At 44.0% G+C, this 18,741-nt stretch overlaps 2 long non-coding RNA genes across 2 annotated transcripts in view; both read left to right on the top strand.

The window, feature by feature from the left end:
- Positions 1 to 517: 517 nt before the first annotated feature.
- LOC119400756 (uncharacterized) lies at positions 518 to 10,188 on the top strand. Its single transcript, XR_007416732.1, has 3 exons — positions 518 to 636; positions 3,368 to 3,457; positions 9,524 to 10,188. It is a non-coding gene; the product is annotated as an uncharacterized LOC119400756 (long non-coding RNA).
- A 5,938-nt stretch (positions 10,189 to 16,126) lies between these two features.
- The window catches only part of LOC119399566 (uncharacterized), a 39,668-nt gene continuing 37,053 nt past the window's right edge, over positions 16,127 to 18,741 (top strand). The window contains exon 1 of the long non-coding RNA XR_005184895.2: positions 16,127 to 16,267. This is a non-coding gene — a long non-coding RNA (uncharacterized LOC119399566). The remainder of the gene's footprint in view (positions 16,268 to 18,741) is intronic.

Genomic DNA, 18,741 nt, shown 5'->3' with positions numbered 1-18,741 from the left:
TGCATGCACACGTGACAAACATGTGATAATAAACGGCATGCCGTTATATCAACGCCTTGATTTGCCTCAAAGACGAAGGCTGGGTATACGGCTCCCGGCTGACTGTTGTATTCAGTGCGGGCGATATGCCGCATTTTTCCTACATGGATACTTCAGCTATTCCATGAATTGGTTCACATGAGATTCTTCCTGCAATTTAGATTTTATTTCTCGAAGGTGTGGTGTTAAATCGGGTGTCGAGTTTTAGGACAGCATATCGTGTTTTAGTGTCAAAATAAATGGTATATTTATAGTAATATCACAGCACTCGTTGGGTTCCGTGCAATTGCTTGGAATACTGGTCTTCGTTTATTAGTCATCACAAATGGTGCACAATGACAATGCGCCGGGTAGGAAGAAAAAAACAAGAATGTCCTAGCACCAGTACACTAAACATTAAGACACAAATCTCGAAACTGTATGTAACAGAAACCAAGAACCACCTGAGAATGCTGACTATTACACTCGGGCAGCGCGTTCGAACGAGGCTATTTCACTACCACTGAAGGTAATATTTTTTTTTATTTTTATATAGAAGGGCATTTATTGAAGTCAAAGCAGAAGACGTACCGGTCTTTCATATCAGCGCATACTTGGGTAAGTATTGACTTCTCCGTTCATTTGCCATTTTTAAATGAAAACTCTTTATCCATGTCTTGCGACTGCTCCGGTAGTTTCTGCTGGAAAGTTTCATGTACCAGTACAGCTAAATTTTAAGGCAACGTAAAACACTACAGAAATGTGTCCTCTTTATGTTAGTTCAGCAAATCAGACATCGTTTGCCCAGGATTCATTCTATGCAGGGAACCTACAGGCGTTCATTGTAATTCCAATATTTTATTCAAACAAGGAATAAAGTTTTGTACTGAAAATTCATTACGTAAGATTTTTAGCGCTTGTAATCATGCCTACTTTACGTAACATGCATTTTGCTACCTGGAACAGGAATTTCCGGTTGAGCAGATTTCCCAGGAAGCGCTGATTTTCTACCCAACTCATTTACCTGATATAGATCCTCTACATGCGTCTCTGTGGAACAATTAGCCATTTTAAATGAGGAAAATTATGACACATAACTGAAATCAATCTTACGATGACATTCATGACATTGACATTGTTGTCAAGTGTGCAGCAAAAGATATTACTAGATATGAGCTTAAAGTTTCTATACTTCGGGAAGAAACTGGCTCATATATGGAGGTTTACTTGTTGATGACGCAAATTTTATTATGACCTTCCAGCTTGTGCCTAAAACCCTTTATGATTTGCTCACGTGATAATCCTAGGATCTGTTTTTATCCATTCGTCAGAAGGAGTCGATTCCCTAATCACATTTTTTTTCTGTGCTAAACCGAGGGTATAGGGCACTGCAGCTGCCTCTTTCGGGCTTCTGTGGAGCTATTTACACGGTAGCCAGAATGTATTTGGCACACAGAGGGCACCACTATTTGCACTTCCGGTAAATGCATTTGTACTAACCGATCGTAATAAATATTCACTAAATACTACAAACACTTCGTGTCACAATGAGTAGATTCTCAACCTTGAGGAAACGAATTCGTTTGGTGACAATTTTACTTCAAAAGACAGTCCTCGATAAAACTGTCGTGCAGTGTAGATAGCATCTTGCTTAAGATTACATACTACTGAATGTTCACTTTAGCTATTCAATTAAACTCGATTTTGTGCATTTATTATGTATGTGAGCATATCAAAGAAGATGTCGCTTCAGCATGGGGTGCTTATAAAGACCAGATACTTTTTTAACGAGCACGCACTCTTGAAATTGTACTACCCCCCTCTTTAGTATACAAAATTATTATATCCATAGGGTCTTGCGTACCGGTCTCACGTAGCCCCACTACAAGACATCCCAATTTTTGCTATTCGTGTGGTAGGTCTGATATCATAGGGTTCTTATAACGCTCGTACTACCCTCATTTTCACAGAGTTGGATCTTCCCCGATTTATATGCCTATCTGGTACTATAGTACCACCCCCTTGCTTATCGCCTCTTCAAGATAAAATAAAAATAGTTTTTGTTTAGCGAGCGATAGCCGAGAATGATGGTTCCTTTATCGCCCGCTAGTAAACAAACGGACGATTTTTCTCATTCCCAGATGTAGTCTTCGAAATTCTAGCACTGCTCCGTTCACATTACAAAATAATATATTTACAATTAAAATCAAACAGGCACTAGACTAAGTTAGCTGCTAGTTTTGTCACTAGATAATCTGGAATAATTTTGCCGGTTTGTTTAAATCCTTCACATAAATTCTTCACAAGCGTTCCCTAAAGGCTTGTACCGGGTGTTCCAAGTTAAGATTTATGGTTTCCTTCAAATTCAGCATTGGAAAGACCGTGAAAGCCACCTTTGTAATCAGGGGGACAAAAAGTGAGAGCATAATGATCGCTGTCTTTCGCAACCCTAACTAAGATTGAATGTTGAACTTTTAATGGCTGCATCAAGCGGGCACGCTTGCATTGAAAAGTTGGAGACAGTCACATTTCTAAACAATTTCATTTGGAAGAATTCTTCTAGCATGCTTGTGCTCCTAGATATCTCACTGCAAAGTTTGATTTCGGTTGCCATGATAACGCATGCACGGCGCTGAAGATCGGCAAAATGTTCCTCCCTGATGTAACGAGGCGTCATAGCTTGCTATCGCTAGCCGGTAGCAAAAGGGTAACCGTTATCACCTTTGCCTACGCCTTTGGCGCGTTTTCAGGTTTAATGCCACACGCAACTGCCCTGGGACATCGGGGAGAAGCTTTGCAACTGTGTTCACTGTATTACATGCGTAATCATGGGAATCACAGTTAAACTTTGCATCGAGATATCTCGGAGCCCAGACACGCCCGAAGAATTCTTCCAGGTGGAACTGTGTACGAACGCGACTGCCTCCTTCATTTCAATACAGACATGTCCGCTTGTAGCAGTCACTAAAATTTCATTATTCAATCTTAGTTAATTGGCTGGCTGACAATAACTACTGTCTCACTTTTTGTTCCCCGGATTCATAACTTATCTGCAAAGGTGGTTTTCACGTTCTTCCCAATGGTGAATTTTCATAAAACAATAAAGCTTAACTTTGAACACCGTGTATATCATTGCTACAAGCAAACTCGATTTCCTATTCCCGGTAATTTCTTCCTCTTTTTATTTTGAAATGTTTTCGCGGAGTAAGACAACAACATAGTAAACACAACGATTCCGTAGGGGCATTTCCGTAGGGTTTCATGCCGTAGAACCTATTTCTGTACAATAAGCCCTGTAAACATGCATGACTATGAAAACAATAAATTTGAACTTGAATATTATTTTCAGCTGGTGGTTTTGAGGACCCCAGAGTGTCTGGACGCTACGATATACTCTATGCTGCGGATCTATGTTTTATTGTACGCACACGGCAACACGGTAAGTGCGTGTAATGTACGCTAAAGCACAAAATATATTTTGGAATAACTGAGAGGCGAAAAACTCGATATGACTCTTAAAAAAGGCATCATACTAAGCCGTCTTCAGTTAGTCATAAGGCATCGTTGTTTACTAGCTGCGCTCTTCGACGTATGCAAAATATCTTCATAACGCCAGCAAGGTATGTGCGCTTCAGACAAGATCTTCAGTGGCATCATTTTGGACCCATAGTATAGAAGCATATCTGTCGGCGTTGCAAACCTCGAAATGTATATGTCGATGCAGGCAATCCACTTTCCCCGAAACAATCATCCAGTATCACATTATAAATTAGAGATGATTGGGCGGCGCCGCCATGTTTTGCCCACGCCATCGTGCTACCTGATTTTCGGTGCCGTTATCTTACGCCGCCTTTCCTTTGGAACAGCGAGGGACAGCCAGGGGTCATTTCCCATACTTTTGCCACCAATTACCAGGAATCGTACAGCCTAAGCTGGTACGGGACTATCGATGCTCCGCTGACAACCGAATGAACCTCATTTTGTTGAAAACTACGGCACCGGGTCTCCGATGCGAAGGTGGCATCAATCCGCTATCATAATTATCAGCGTGGCAGATTCACTGGCCGGGCTCTTGGCTATACAACACAACCCTCTCTCATAAGCTCTCGCCATGCCGTTTACATAAATATCAACAGTCTCAAGCATCGTTTTTGCATAGCCTGTTATTGCAGGCACTGTTTACCGCTGTTTTTGGTGACAAGGCCCATGATGTCATAACTTTGTATGTCTCATTGATTTTTTGACGGCATATGCGCTGTTCGGTATGACAATGATTGATTTTCTTTTATTTTTATTTGAAGGCTGGTGACAAATTCCCACACTGAATACTGTAGCAAATGCTGTGTTTCGACCTGTAGTTGCAACGCATTTTGTAGGATCTATCGCCGCTGTATACGAGCGCATCTTCGTTTACATAATTGAGGAATGTTTTGTCAGGTAAAAGAAATTGGGATGTACCTTTGATAAAGTCTGAGATGGGTTAAAATAAAATGCTCTAAAATTCCAGCGATGTTCAGTAAAACAAACTGTCTTAATATCCCAATGATATTTGCCTTTTATTCAAATTTGGTTCGGTGACACCGCTACTTCATTCGAAATAAATTTGGCGCTAAAGATCGCTATTAGCACACTGCTACAATTGACGCCCAAACCTCGCAATACTTTCTTTTTCGCGAGTGCTTGCATTTTCTTAAAATAATTACCCGTCATCAACCATCGACACTGGCGTAAGCGAGATGCTGTTGGTAGATACACCGGGCCTTGTAGAAAATCATCGTCTTGTTCATTGTGATATAGCAGCTACCCGAAGGGCAAAAATGTATTATATTTATGATTCATTCTGGCGCTGCTGCCGTAATGTATGCGCCGCAGCACAGGATAGGAGGACTAAATAATTCAGGCAAATACAGTCGCAACCGCGCGGCACCAGTACAGATACATCCGTCTGTACCCCAATGACTGCGTGGGTATGATTTCTTTTGTAATGCAAGCAGAATGCAGCAGTGACTGTAGGCCTCCTCTTCAATATAAAAAAAGATTAAAATTAAGTGAAGATTCAAGACTCTACACAAAACGAGGGAACACTGTCGGCGCCGCATCAAGAAATATTTGCTCGCTTCTTCCCTTCAGCCCATATGCGAGATCGCGTTTGTTATGACTGAATCTATATAGTGTGCTAGCGGGGTAATGATCATTTCACTCAACAGTGTCTCATAATCATATGTGAAAAAAGGGCCGTAACTTGATCTACAAATGAGCTTCGAGGAATGAGAAAGCAGCGTTCTCTCTAGTCTTTCATGATGAGCGCTCAATATCGAATTGGGAAAATTGAAACGACCAGGTGCCGACCGCAGGTGTAGCAAATCAGTGGTTATCCTACTGAAATATATACGCTAAAACATACCACGACGCCGAACACTCCGCCGCGGCATGGTAGGACGAGTGGGACTCCTGGTCGTGGCGCCATCTGGAGGCGTTGGAGGAAACGATGAGAACCGCCAAAGACGTTTTGGTCGAGCCGTGGGTGAGAGTGTGAACATCTGAAGTACATTTCTTACGGCATGGCCGCGTATCTGAGAAGGCGCCACGCGATTTGCTACAGGTCCTAGATGGTGAGGGCAAACTGCTGGCCGTGGGTACTGGGAGTCAGCTTGTGGTGTTCTAGATCGGGGCACCGAAGATGACCAAATTTCCTAGCTGCTGTTTGGAGCTTTACGTGCACAATCTGCTTAGTTCTGGAGTCCGAGGAGAACATCTACGAATTGTTTAGCCGCAGGTGTGAGCAATCTGCGTGCGATGTTCTTGACGGCACTGGTCGAAGTGCCTACGCGCTTCGTTAACGGCTGTAATTCTAAGCGTGTATCCACACGACGGACTGAATCCGTCTTTTCTGTGGCTGGTGGCGCATCATGTGACCCCGCGTTCGAGATGGGTACCATCCCTCCCGTGTTGATGGACCTCGCGGACGGAAAATATCACGCTATTCTTTTGCATCCGTAGTTTGGCGCTGTAACACAGCGGATTTAGCCAAGGATGTCATTAGAGGTCTGGCAACAAGCGTAGTTTTTCTTCTTGCTCGCTTTGTTTTGAGGTTTTACCCACGGAATAATAAGGGTCTGGCAACGGGCGCGATCCTTTTTTTTTGTCTCGTTTTGTTGGGCCTTCTGCGCAGGCATTTCGCCCAGTTGCTCGACCTACGCGACTGCTACTACAAAAGTATGCGGCGAAGCAACTTTTTTTCTTCTGCACCATGTTGAGCGATATAGACATTTTGCGAACCAGATCTTTTTACGGGAAACAAGTGCTCTTCATCATCTAATGCCGATGAAATAACAGCCATTGCAACTTATCGTCGCTCTCTTACAATCTCCCTTTTCAACTAAAAACAATGTACGACAAAGAAGAACACAGACAAAAAGAGACTCCTATACCCTTCGTGCCATCTACCGAGAGAGTACAGGAGCAAACATATTGGTTCACAACGGCATCTTATACTTGCTAGCAATCGAGCTACCGCAAATCTCCAAGGCCATGTTCCGTCGATAGAGGCACTTGCTAAGCCTACACCTACGAGAAAACGAGTACGGCTCTCGGAAACCGTGCCAAATGGTAATAAATGCTTCATCGTCGACGCTTTCGGACTCAAACCTAGAGCAAATACAAGCGTCAGTTCGGACCTGAGAGGCTACGCAATGCACGACGAATAGCTTATACATTTGAAGCGGGCAGCTCTCGCTTCAGACAGTGCCGTCATGCCTTTTTTCTAGGCCGCGTTCGTGTACTCGCTTCGCCCGCCGTCTAGATGCGCTTCACAGTCGGATGGTTGGTGGAAACATCGTCCGCTGAAGATATTTGTGCCGGGTCGACCGTTCTGTGGATGCAAGCTAAGCAGTCGTCACTTAATGTCCTTGTTCGCGATGTTCAAGAGGAACGACTTCTATGTGCCTGCCCATATTTACTAAGGCACCGATGCGTAAATGTTTAACCGCGGTTCCGTGACGTCAGCAGGTGATGTATTTGACAGACTCGCACAAGGTGCGATTGAGGGATCGGCCGTGTTGCTTCAATGTTCGCAACTACCACGGCGTGTTTTCTGTTTAAGAGACTTTCATTTTGACCATACGATACTTCCGCTTACAGCTGCCAAATGATGGTCAAAGCTGTTAATCCGTGATGACGGAATGAGCGCCATCAGGGTGCCATGCCATGCCAATTTTGACAGCAGTACCCCAGCGCCTCTTTAACCAGCCGAGGAGCAATCAGCTCAAGTCAGCGTCGCTCCCGCAGCTGACGCGGCGAGACTGCCGGCTCGGTACCACCTCGGAACGACTCTGCTTTTGGCGTGCTTGTTCTGGTGCGGCGGGGCTAAGTATAACCACATGTTTGATGACGGAGGAATGGTCTTCCCGAACATACCAATATGACGGTTGCGCCGCTGAGCGCACCATTGCGAAAGTATAGCGAGCAAAAACAATTAAGCCAGCTTAGCGCTAGTGGTTCCAAGCCTGAAGGAACCGCAGAGCGGGACAGCCTCCGTCGTTTTAGGGGCGAAGCTCCTTAAGGCGGCACCCGTTCGTCCCTCGTAGTAGTCGTAGTAGTCGTAGTGCGTAACCAGTCTTACGCTTCGAGCTCCAAGGTGGTGCCGGTGGGAGATTTTTCCTGTGCGTTGTTGAACAATAAAAAATGCGCAGCGTGCGCGTTAACTAAAAGCCGTGTTCTGTCTCTCATTCCCCAATTAGCAGCCATTGACATGTTCCAGTAGGAAACGTTAGTAGAAGTAGAAGTGTAAGTGTTAGCTAAAAGCCGACTTCTTCTGTCTCTCATTCCCATTAGCAGCCATTGTGGTGAGATTTCTCCTGTGCGTGATTAAACAATAAAAATTTTGTTCAAAACGCCGTTGATTGATGAAATAAACCAACGAAAGACGCCAGATGTTTTGTAAAAGCAAAACGAAAGAACGCCAGATGTTTCTAAAGCAAAACGACAAGACGCCAGCTGCTTAACGAAAGACGCCGGATGTTTTCTAAAGCAATGGTTTTCTAAACAATGAAAATTCACAGCATACATGTAAAATTAAAGTAAGCTGCAAGTCGTCATAACTCATCGAACCTTTAGTATAAACGCGCCCGATCTCACGTCGGTGATGATGTACTGGGCAGAATTCACGGAAGATTCACGGTTTACCGATGAACCTCCGCAGCTTCGCCCACTCATCATCATTCACTCCGTGGATATGCTGTGATTTTTCTTTACTTTACTCTTTCGTTCGTCGTCTATTTCGTTCTCTTTCTCTCTGTCCTATCTATCTCTTCTTTGTTTTTGTTTTTCCTATCTCTTTCTTTTTCTTTCTATGTTTCTTCCCTTTCTTCCTATCCTCCTGTCTATTTCTCTCTTTCTCTCTGTTCCTCTCAGTTTGTTTATATCGTTGTCCATCTTTTTTTCTCTATTTCTTTCTGTCATTTGTCTTGCGGTTAACTATTCCCTGCTTTAACTTTTTTTTGTTCACAAGGAACACGCATTGGAGAAACGCCTACATTCAAAATCAATCAATCTCAAAGGTTTGTGCTGGCCACATGCCTTATTTTCCGCCAATATACTAGCCAATACAGAAAAAAGTACTATAACTATCCTCATTTATCGAATGTTCTTGGTGGAAGATCACGGAGAGAGCGTGCGCCGCCCTAGTTTTTGCCTTGTCAAGCCAGGTGCAGCAGTGGAAGGCGCTAGACGACGCGAAATGGTATATAAGGTGGAGCCGTTCGTATTGATAATAGTTTTTTTCGTCAGCGAAACGGCACAACGAAGAGCTCAAACAGGTCCACTGCTAAAATTAAGTTTTTTCATTTTCATGACGTCGGAGGTACTAGTTGTCGTCGTGGTTCATACAAAATCTTCTGTGATGGCCGATAAGCATTTTTCATGTCATTTCTACGCCCTAAAAGGCGTATTGAACCCGCCACGGTGGTTTAGTGGTTATGGTGCTCTGCTGCTCATCCGCAGGTCGCGGTATCGAATCCCGGCCGAGGCGGCCGCATTTTAGATCGAGGCCAAAATGCTTGATGGCCGTGTACCTAGATTTAGGTGCACGTTTAAGACCATCAGATGGCCGAAATTTCCGGAGCACTCCACTACGGCGTCTCTCATAATCGAATTGTTGTTTTGGTACGTTCAACCCTAACAATTATTATTTAAACGCGTTATAAATACGTTGACAAACTGTGGGGTTATCGAATAATTGAAATAGCAAAAATTTATTTCAAATAGAATCGCATGACAATTCATTTGAACGGTATAAAATAACTTTCGAATATACACCGAATATTGTTTTTACCTGTGCAATGCATCTACATTGCGTATTGTTAGAGCTAGACGTAGTAACAGCTTGATGTATAATGAAATGTTCACCAAGTTTTAACGCAAATGATAATTCGCCTCAAGTAGTTTGCGGATGTTTTGTCGCATCGTTTTTATCCTAATATACATTCATTTTCTTGTTTCCTTTCAGGACCTTTGCGATGCCTTCTCTGGAGGCAAGCGGTCGCTACAGAGCGACAGCGTGCTCCATGTAGGAATGCATTTAAAAAACTCTGTGGAAGATATAGGGGGTATAAGTTTGTGTACACAAAAGAGAGGTGCCCCTCTAGCAAGAACACATGAATACCGTATCGACCTCCATTCACACTTACTTCCGTAAAATATAGCTTTACATCTTCGCCGGAAAAGCATGAATTATACACTTTTCTGATTGTATGTAATTACGTTTCACTTACCAAGAAATGTTTTTATCACGGCTCTGTAGAACTTGCGCTAACATATTAAAAAATATATATTGCGGTTTTGGCATTTTCTTATTATAATACAGATGTAACACATTTTCTTGCTATATTATAACACGTAACACATATATATTACGCCTAAATGCTACTTTTTAAGGGAAATGGTATTGCGGACAGAAAGGCCCTAGGAGCAGGAGGGCAGGAAAAGAAGATGAAAAAAAAGAAAATATACTGTTATGCTACGAAGGGGTCATATATTTAATGCAATGGCTATGCCATAAGCCCCTTTAGAATTTTTAAGTTTAACTCATCTACTCGAGGAACATGCATAGAAATTTTAAAACTCTCGTGCTTTCCGTGCTTTCCATGCTAGTGGAAGTGGCAAGCAGCCCCAATAGCTCTTGCCAAGAGAACTTCACATAGACGTGCGTCGAAAGATGAAAATCGCAGTGTCTAGTTGGACCATAGTGAACGGTAAACCTTGGTTATTTTTGCAAGAAGGTGGTACGACATATCATGGAAGGAATGCCGGTGAGGGTCATGCCAGTCTGTAATTAACAACAATGTTTAGCTACGTTTGCTTCACTACCGTCTTGCTTCCGTGCCACAAATCTGAAAGAGAAGAATTGCTGAAGTGGCTGAAGGCTCCGCAGAAACGGCTATATCTGTGATAGCGGTTTCCTGAGGTCAGGTGGAACACAAAATGTAATTCGCCGTATTCCATAGAGCGCATTGAGGTGTCGAAATACATGTCGTTGGGCTCGGCAAGATGTTAACAGGTTTGAGGGGCGGTGGGTCTTGTCCAAATATACGCGCCAACGAATCGCGCCAAAGTTTGTGCATTGCGCATGAATCTGCGAGCTGGGTAGCGCTAAATTGACGCGTCTCGCATTTTCAGTTAAGGCTCATGCTATAACACCCCAACTTTTCGAATACTTGCCAATGCACACTTCCCATCGAAAAAGGGAGCTCAACGGCGGAATAATTTTCGCTGTATGTACGGGTGTGTTGGGCGACGTTAACATCAATCTGTTTCTGCATTGACCCACCATCAGGTGAAAGCCAAGATGTTTCTAGAAGAAAAAGAAATGTCCAGGCTGGTATACTGTATCGTATCGCGAACACACTGGTGGGTGGGCATGAAAATATCCAGCTGATTTGTGTGGACTGCGGCAAGCATAGAACGGAGAGAAGACGTGAAAACTATCAGCCTGGCTTCATGGTAGATATATCTACTACGGCAGATGTCGCATCCGTTACCCTAAGCTTTGCCCGACATGACGACTGTACGTAGTATTTTTTAAAAGCAGTTTTAAGCACGGAAGTGCGTCTCAATAAGCGAAAAAAGAACACTGGCGCGCCTTTGAAGAGCAATGACTCACTGCCAAGCAAAATACCTGAGCTCAGTTCGGACTCGAATCGCGATTTTCATGCTATGAATTCATAGGGGCTTTCTTTCTGAGAGTGAACGCCGAATTTGCGCTCACAACCCATGGAGCCAAAGCCGACACAGGATTTTGTCTGACACGACCTTCTTGAAGCTCGCGCGTTAAAATTCAGAGCAGCGCAATGAACAAGAAAGCCCTGCCACTCTTCTTGCTCCGCTTTATACCTCCTGGCATGCACACCTGTCTAATAAAAAGTGGTAGAAAAGATACCGGACATGTGTCGCCGGAACCGAACTGACAACATACCGAGTTCTCAGGCACCGAGTTAACTAGATTACATCATTACTGTATGCCAGCAATTGGCGAAAAACGAGTGGCTATTCATCATTCTGTTAAAGGTCGTGTTTAGAAACTAAATCAATTGAAACATTTATTTCACCTTAGCAAAGAGAAAGGGGGTAGCGGGGAAAAGCTGCAATCATGCGCCGTCTCTAAACCCGGTCCGCTGTTTTGCAATTTGACAGTGGGCAGGACGGACATAGGTACATGGCTGCTTAACTAAAGCCTAGGTGCTGAGCAAAAATATGGAGGGAAAAGAACACGTGAAATACTGTGATGTGGATGAATAAGTATTAAATTTAATTTCCTTTGTCTGTATATAGAACACAAAACAATGCAATAGTATCAAACAGATATGCACAAAATAATAGCAGAAATAAACACGGGCAATGATAATTGCAAAGGAAAAAAAAAGATAAAGGTGGCTAAAACGTCGCGTACGTAAAACATTAAAGTACTGATGATTAATCGGTTCGAGAATTTCAACAAGGTGCCGCACAAGGCACTCTTACAATCATATTAACAGGTGAAAAATCGAAGACAACGTTAAAATAATCGTGGTGTGGGAAACACCTTTTAGCGACTTCCGCGAAACAAACAAGGACGAAAAAAAGAGCACACACCGTCGTGTGGAATTTGCGTGTGGGAATGTTAACCAATATATGCCGAGTGTCCTACATATAGGACGCTTATTTGATGAGCTCTAACACCGCTATTTCTTTAGCTGGTGACCAGCACCACCTACAGCACATCAAGCAGGCCTTATTCTCAACGTGTGCAAGCCTAGACATTGCTTGATTTTCATGCTGCCGCGTGCTGACCGCTTTCTCTGGAGGAACGCGTGCTTTGTGTGAAAGACGGCATGGAGAGGAAGAAGTGCACGTGAAATGCCGACCGCTTTCTCCGGGCAAACGCGTGCTTTGTATGAAAGACGTCATGAAGAGGAATAAGTGCAATGTCGGTGTGCACGTGAAACGTTTCAAGGCTTACCACGACCGCACATAGCACCCCTAATTCCCATGTCCTATATGTATAGGTAGACTTGCAAAACAGTGTTGCGTTTACCTGGCAGTAAATAAAGAACTTGTGGTTTCTCTTGAGGGTAGAAGTACACTTTTTGTGAAAAAATATTTGTTTTGTCATTTTTTCTGAATTTGGGCATATATGGGTTAACACGGAACAATGGATGTCTGCAAGAGATATAAATACACAACCCTCGCGCAGCAAATGAATTATCTCTTTTCCTTTGGCGTTGTCGTTTGGACCAAATCGTACTGTTTCCGAACAAAGTTATTTCTTTTAAAATACTTCCACGTGAAAGCAGTGCCAAATATTGAAAACACTGCACACGAGGTTTTCATTTCCCATGAAAGGTGTACCGCTCTACGCATTTTGTCTAATTCTTTCACGTGAAACAACTGCGCGTAAACCATCCTCAATCGCGAGCACGAAGATATTGTTTAAAATGCTATAACTGCTTCTCTAGTGTTCCTTTAAGAATTGTGCCTCTTGAGCGATAGGTTTAGCGACAGCGCTGTAATGGCTTGATATTTCGACTGAAGTACGACCGCGCCTGTTCCCATAGGCGTGCACAGGGTTCCCCTTCAGGGGGGCCGAAGGTTCGTCGCCGCGCCCCCCTTCCCAATTATGTCAATGTATGGCGCTCACATTGCCCCCCCCCGAGTCGCAGCGCCCCCCGTCCCCTCCATATTATGTCAATGTGTGGGGCTGACTGCACCCCACCTCTTTGGTGAATAGGGGGGGGGGGGCGGCCGTCCCCCCTGCCGCCGCTGTGCGCACGCCTATGCCTGTTCCTGCATGGCGAGGCCTGGTAAGGGCCATTTACTTTCAGGAAGGAAGAATTGCGCAAAAATAAGCATAACACACCACTCATAAAGATGACGGCGCTTGCGCAAACGACGACCGCAATGGTGAACATGCGCACCCGACGACTAAATATGGTGCTTTCAAACATGGTGTATGTATAGTATATTTTGAAGTGTGTTTTCGGCCATTTAAGTCACCGTGGTCTTAAGTGGTAGCGCCTACCGGCGCTCTTAAATGCTATTAGCGCAGCCCGTAGGAAAAGCTACGAAACAACTGCACAAATCCAGAGACGCCGATGACATAACGGACACATAAGTTTTGGCCAAAATTAATCCGAGTGGTGATCGCTTCTTGAGAGATTTGCTGGGTTTTACACAGGAATCACGAAAATGAGCAATAGGTTCCATTTCCCGCAAAAAGGTTTCATGGACGAAAAATTTCATGGGCAACACAGGCAAGAAATGAATACTGAAGATTCAGATGAATTTGCTTGGTGAGCTCCTAAACTTTTGCTCAGAAAGGCTGAGAGGACACTCGTTTTTCGTGCGTGAACAGCTAGTCACATGACTAAAGTCATGTAGCATCACGTAAGAACTAGTCACGTAAATAAAAATCGCGTAACAGCACGTAACCGTCACGTAACTAAAATCACGTAACATCACAAAGGATTCGCTCACGTGACAAAAATCTCTAGCATCACGTAATGACTAGTCGGGTACGATTTAGTCACCTTACTAAAATAACACAGTATCACATACGAACTAGTCACGGGACTAATCATCACATAACATCACCCAACTAGTCACGCGAATAAATTCACGTAACGTTCAGTCACGTGACTAAAATTACGTAACGTCACGTAACAACTAGCCACGGGACAATCACGTAATATTTTGTTACCCGAGTAAAAGTGCGTAGCACCGCGTAAAAACTAGTCACGTGACTGAAATAACGTGACATCACAAAATCGTCACATGACTAAAACACGTAACCACTAGACACGTGTCTAACAATGACGCAACGTTTAGTCACCTGAATGAAATCACATGACATCACGTAGCAACTATTCACGTTTCTAAAAATTGCGTGTCATCACGTAACACTCACGTGACTAAAATCACGTAAGATCACAACACAAAATACTCACGTGACCAAATATTACGTAACTAGTCACGTGACTGAAATTACTTAACATCACGTAACAGCTAGTTACGTGAATAACAAGCACGTGACATTTAGGCACACGACTAAAATAACATACATCGCATACGAAGTACTCGCGTGACTAAATTCGCGTAACATCATGTGACTAGTGACGTGACTAAAAGCCGCTTAACGCGACATTTGTTAGTCACGTGACAAAAAGCACGTGCAATCACCTCAAAACTAGTCACGTAACTCAGCATCATGCAACGACTAGCCACGTGGTTAAACATCACGTAAGAACTAGTATCGTGACTAAACATACGCAACATCTAGTCGCGTGACTATAAATCTCTTAACATCATGTGACAACCAGTCACGTCAAGAAAATCACGTAACATCACGCGAGAACTAGTGACGTGACATGTACCCGCCCAAACCCACTTAACAGATTGTCACGTGACAGCATTCCGTAACAGCTAGTCGGGTGACACGTGCCCGCCAAAACCACGTCACACGTGCGTAGTGTGGGGAGCCGACCGAAACAAGAGAAGAATAGCTAAGCCTTGTCATGGTTAGTACTACTAGCAAAAGCATTACTAGCACTCACTTTAAAGGAACCAGAAGAGGTTTTCGAATTCGACAAAACTTCGTGGTTAGCAAGGACTGACACTATTGTCGACGACGTCATAACTTTTTCCGCAGTTGTGGTAGCAGGAGCTTTAGAATACGCGAAAGAAAAGTTTTTCTGGCTCCGCCTACGTGAGCGTGCCGAAATTGTGCGCGTGGAAACGTATGTCATCTTCGATTCCTTTGGCGGAACCGTGCTGCACTCCGACGGAAGATTCCCGCCGCTCACTGATCGGAACAGCGAGAGCGCTGCTTATGTGACGGAGGCTGAGGTAAGAATAGCGAAGCTGAAAGTCTGCAGCTGGATTACAATATTTCGAATAACGAAAAACAACTGGGCGCAACGTGAACAAGCAGCTCTCATATCTTCAATCGTGGCATCCGTTACCAACTCGTGACGTGCCGTTGCCGGAGATAATTGAGAAGACCACGCTTCAACAGTGCTACTGTTGCAGATAGCGCGGCATACCGAGGATGACGCCACCGCGTTCACTCCGCATTTCGAAAAGCCCAGCGGCTACAGCCTGTGTTCTTTTGGCAAAAAGTGCTATTTGCGATCGCTTTTCAGAACTCCCAAATCGTTTTTCGATTTGAGCAGGGATCAAACTGTCCTTACATGCTCCCATGTCATTTTTTTTTCAAAAAGTGCTTCAGTTTCCTTTAAGCTAGGTCGAAACCAACTTCACTGTTTGTTCCAGTCTTGCACCGCTAGTGCAAGCTGGGCACATTTTTCGTCTTGTGAAACATTCAAACATATTTGTTCACGCTTTCCTTACGCCAGAAACAGTGGATTTTATATCTTGGCTACATATATTTCCGTTTCTCATAGCACCGCTAAGGCCCATTATTATGAGACATGTGTCTTTATAGATCCCTCTATATATATCAGCTGAGCACAGTTCTGCTAAAGGAAGTGCGTTAGACGGACAATGCTTGCTCTGGTCGCTACTGTTCTGGCACGAAAATACTTTGTATCAAGCGACATGTTATGTAACAGCTATCTCGACGCCTGCGTCCCCGGTGGCGCAGGTGTGAAGACCGTTTATTTATATCGTATATGCTCGGTAGAATATTTTTCAGAATATGCGCTTTGGCCAACGCGACCGCATTGCTATGATAAAACTTGCTTTGCTTCCATAATCACTCGTAAGTACGCATATTTCTAAGTTGAATTCTTTTCTTTGTGTGTTCTTTTCCTTTTCTTAGTGTTTGTGTGCAAAGTGATCAGCCATAATTCGTAATCGTCATCAGCCACATGCAGCGTCAATAAAATGCACATAACACATTACAGATGTGTAGCGGGTAGCTCGCGTATCATCAGAAATGAAGTAATGCCATAGTGAGTGCAATCCTACTTCACGAAACTTATGCTTTAAGGAGTAAAGGATGCCTTGCGGAAAGCCAGAACTTCAAACACAAGGGAAGCGATGCGGACTTGTTGGTAGCACATCTTCAGTAGCTTTCCTTGCAGCGCACGCAAAAGACAGGACAAACAATATACAGTATAGGCACACATAGACACACAGAGCGCTAACTTGCAAGAATAATTAATTTTCGGAAACAAGGTGCACTTATACGCTCGGTTCACGTGACAGACTCCCTAGATCATGGTGAACAACGCAAGAAAATATATACATTCAATCTTAAGGAATGCGCAGATATTCCAATTGTTTGTCTGATAGGGCCAAAAATGCTTGCTGATGCACATATCACCGAGCCCAGCCATCTACTCAGCTTCTATTAGACGTCGTGTTAGTTCACTTTTGCTAGTACCCGTTATCTTGGTGGACTAAACAGAGGGAAACATTGACGTTGATTACAGTGGAGTGCGAGGAACACGTCAAATGAGATCTTTCCAATATTATTCTTGTGTTCCCGCAGCCTATCACTGATGCATCATCCTGATTGTCCTACGTAACTCTTCCCGCAGGTTTGGGGGAGGCTGTTGATGACCGTGGTCTTGCACTCAACAAACTTGTTTATGTGTTTTATTTGGCAGCTTCGAGCACTCTCCCTTTCTAGTTGTGTTTTTCTGCATAGCCAGATTAGTTTATTAGGTGCTGAGAAAAACACGTCAGTGTTACCTCGCCGTGCGATTTTCTTTAGGGTGTGCGAGAACCGGTGGATGTGCGGAATTACTGCCGATCGTTTTAACTTCCAGTCACAAGTTTCTTGCATATTTTCAGGGTTATTTCATTTTCGCGCTTTACTCAGCATTCTTTCTGCGAGAGATACTAAGAGCTGCCTGGGATAAATAGCTTCGTATAGACGTAGCGCCTGCTGCCTGAGCGCTTCGTCGGTACAGCGACGGCATGATTTGTTAAGTGCGTTAGTGAAATACTTTTTTGCAGCTCCTCTTTTAAGTAGTATGGATTGCCTTGAGTGCTAGGATAACACTGGTCTAATTGTCCTAGGGCTGTAGCGCCTGAACATCAGGTCATCAATGAAGTTAAAATTGATATCTAGAAACTTAATACTTCCTTGCAAGGGAACTGCGAAGGTAACTTCTAGAGGAGACAGTCACTCGCGTACAACAGTAAAAACAGAACACTCAGTGTCAAAGTCGTCTAACGAACAATGAGGAAACAGTAAAAAATCGTCAACAAATCTAAAAATTCTGACAACCTTTGTATCACTAAGACGGGCAGACGAGTATCTGTCTAGATTGGCAAAGTACAGGTTGATCAAATTTGGGGCTATGCAGGATCCTACAGAGACTGTTTCTGCGGGTGTGGGATGTTATTTCTTTGCACGAAGGTTGGCTTCAGATACATGTGTAACAGTTCTAAAAATAACGCTCAGGGGTAGTGCCTGTTTCAGTAAGAAACCTTGCGTCCCCATATTCATCTATACATGATTGAGCACAGCTTAACAATTTCTTTTGCGGCAAAGAGTAATACAGGTCTCTCACGCCAGCGGAGAAGGCCTCAAGTCCTTTGCTAGAATTACCTTCTACGTACGCGAGAACTTCGGAATTTCTCGTGATGAGTGGAGCTTTGACCTCGAGCAGGATAAGCTGTTCTAAAAGATAACAATGACATTCTGCCATGTGTCCACTGACACAATTACCCTGGACGGAAGACCTGACGCCCTTTATCTGGCAGGGGGAACCTTCTGGAATGTGGACTGTGCTACCTTTGTGGCTCGATTAGATGTGCCGCTCCCGGGACATTTGATCACAAAGGTGGGCCAGTCCACAATGCAGAAGGCTTTTCCCTGCGGGATAAAGTGCATCAGGTCTCAGAACGAGGTCCTAAGTTCACCACAGAGACCGAGAGGAAGAAACCGGAGCTGCTCTCTCTGGTGCGGCAGATTTCTATACGTGTACCGGATGAAAAAAGCGTGATGATCAACTCGGAGGGCGTTGACATTCACAAGAAATGTAAGCCTCAGTGCTCGAAATTGCCGGGAAATAGCGCTGTTTCGTACCTTGTTAACAATGCGCTGTCCATAGTACCAGCTGATAAAGAGGAGGGGGGGGGTTGCAGTGTTTTCACGTGGCAGCTGCGAGGGAAAAGCAAGGAATGCTATAAACGCAGTGTTTAAAGGGGTGGTGCCATGATATTTCGAGGCTATAAAAAGCCTGTTGTGGGTCTGCTCTGTATGCAAGGACACTCCAC

This window comes from Rhipicephalus sanguineus, chromosome 7 (assembly GCF_013339695.2).
Source record: "Rhipicephalus sanguineus isolate Rsan-2018 chromosome 7, BIME_Rsan_1.4, whole genome shotgun sequence".
NCBI lineage: Eukaryota > Metazoa > Arthropoda > Arachnida > Ixodida > Ixodidae > Rhipicephalus > Rhipicephalus sanguineus.
Note: the sequence above shows the minus strand (reverse complement) of the source record. Positions and strands in the feature narration are given on the sequence as shown.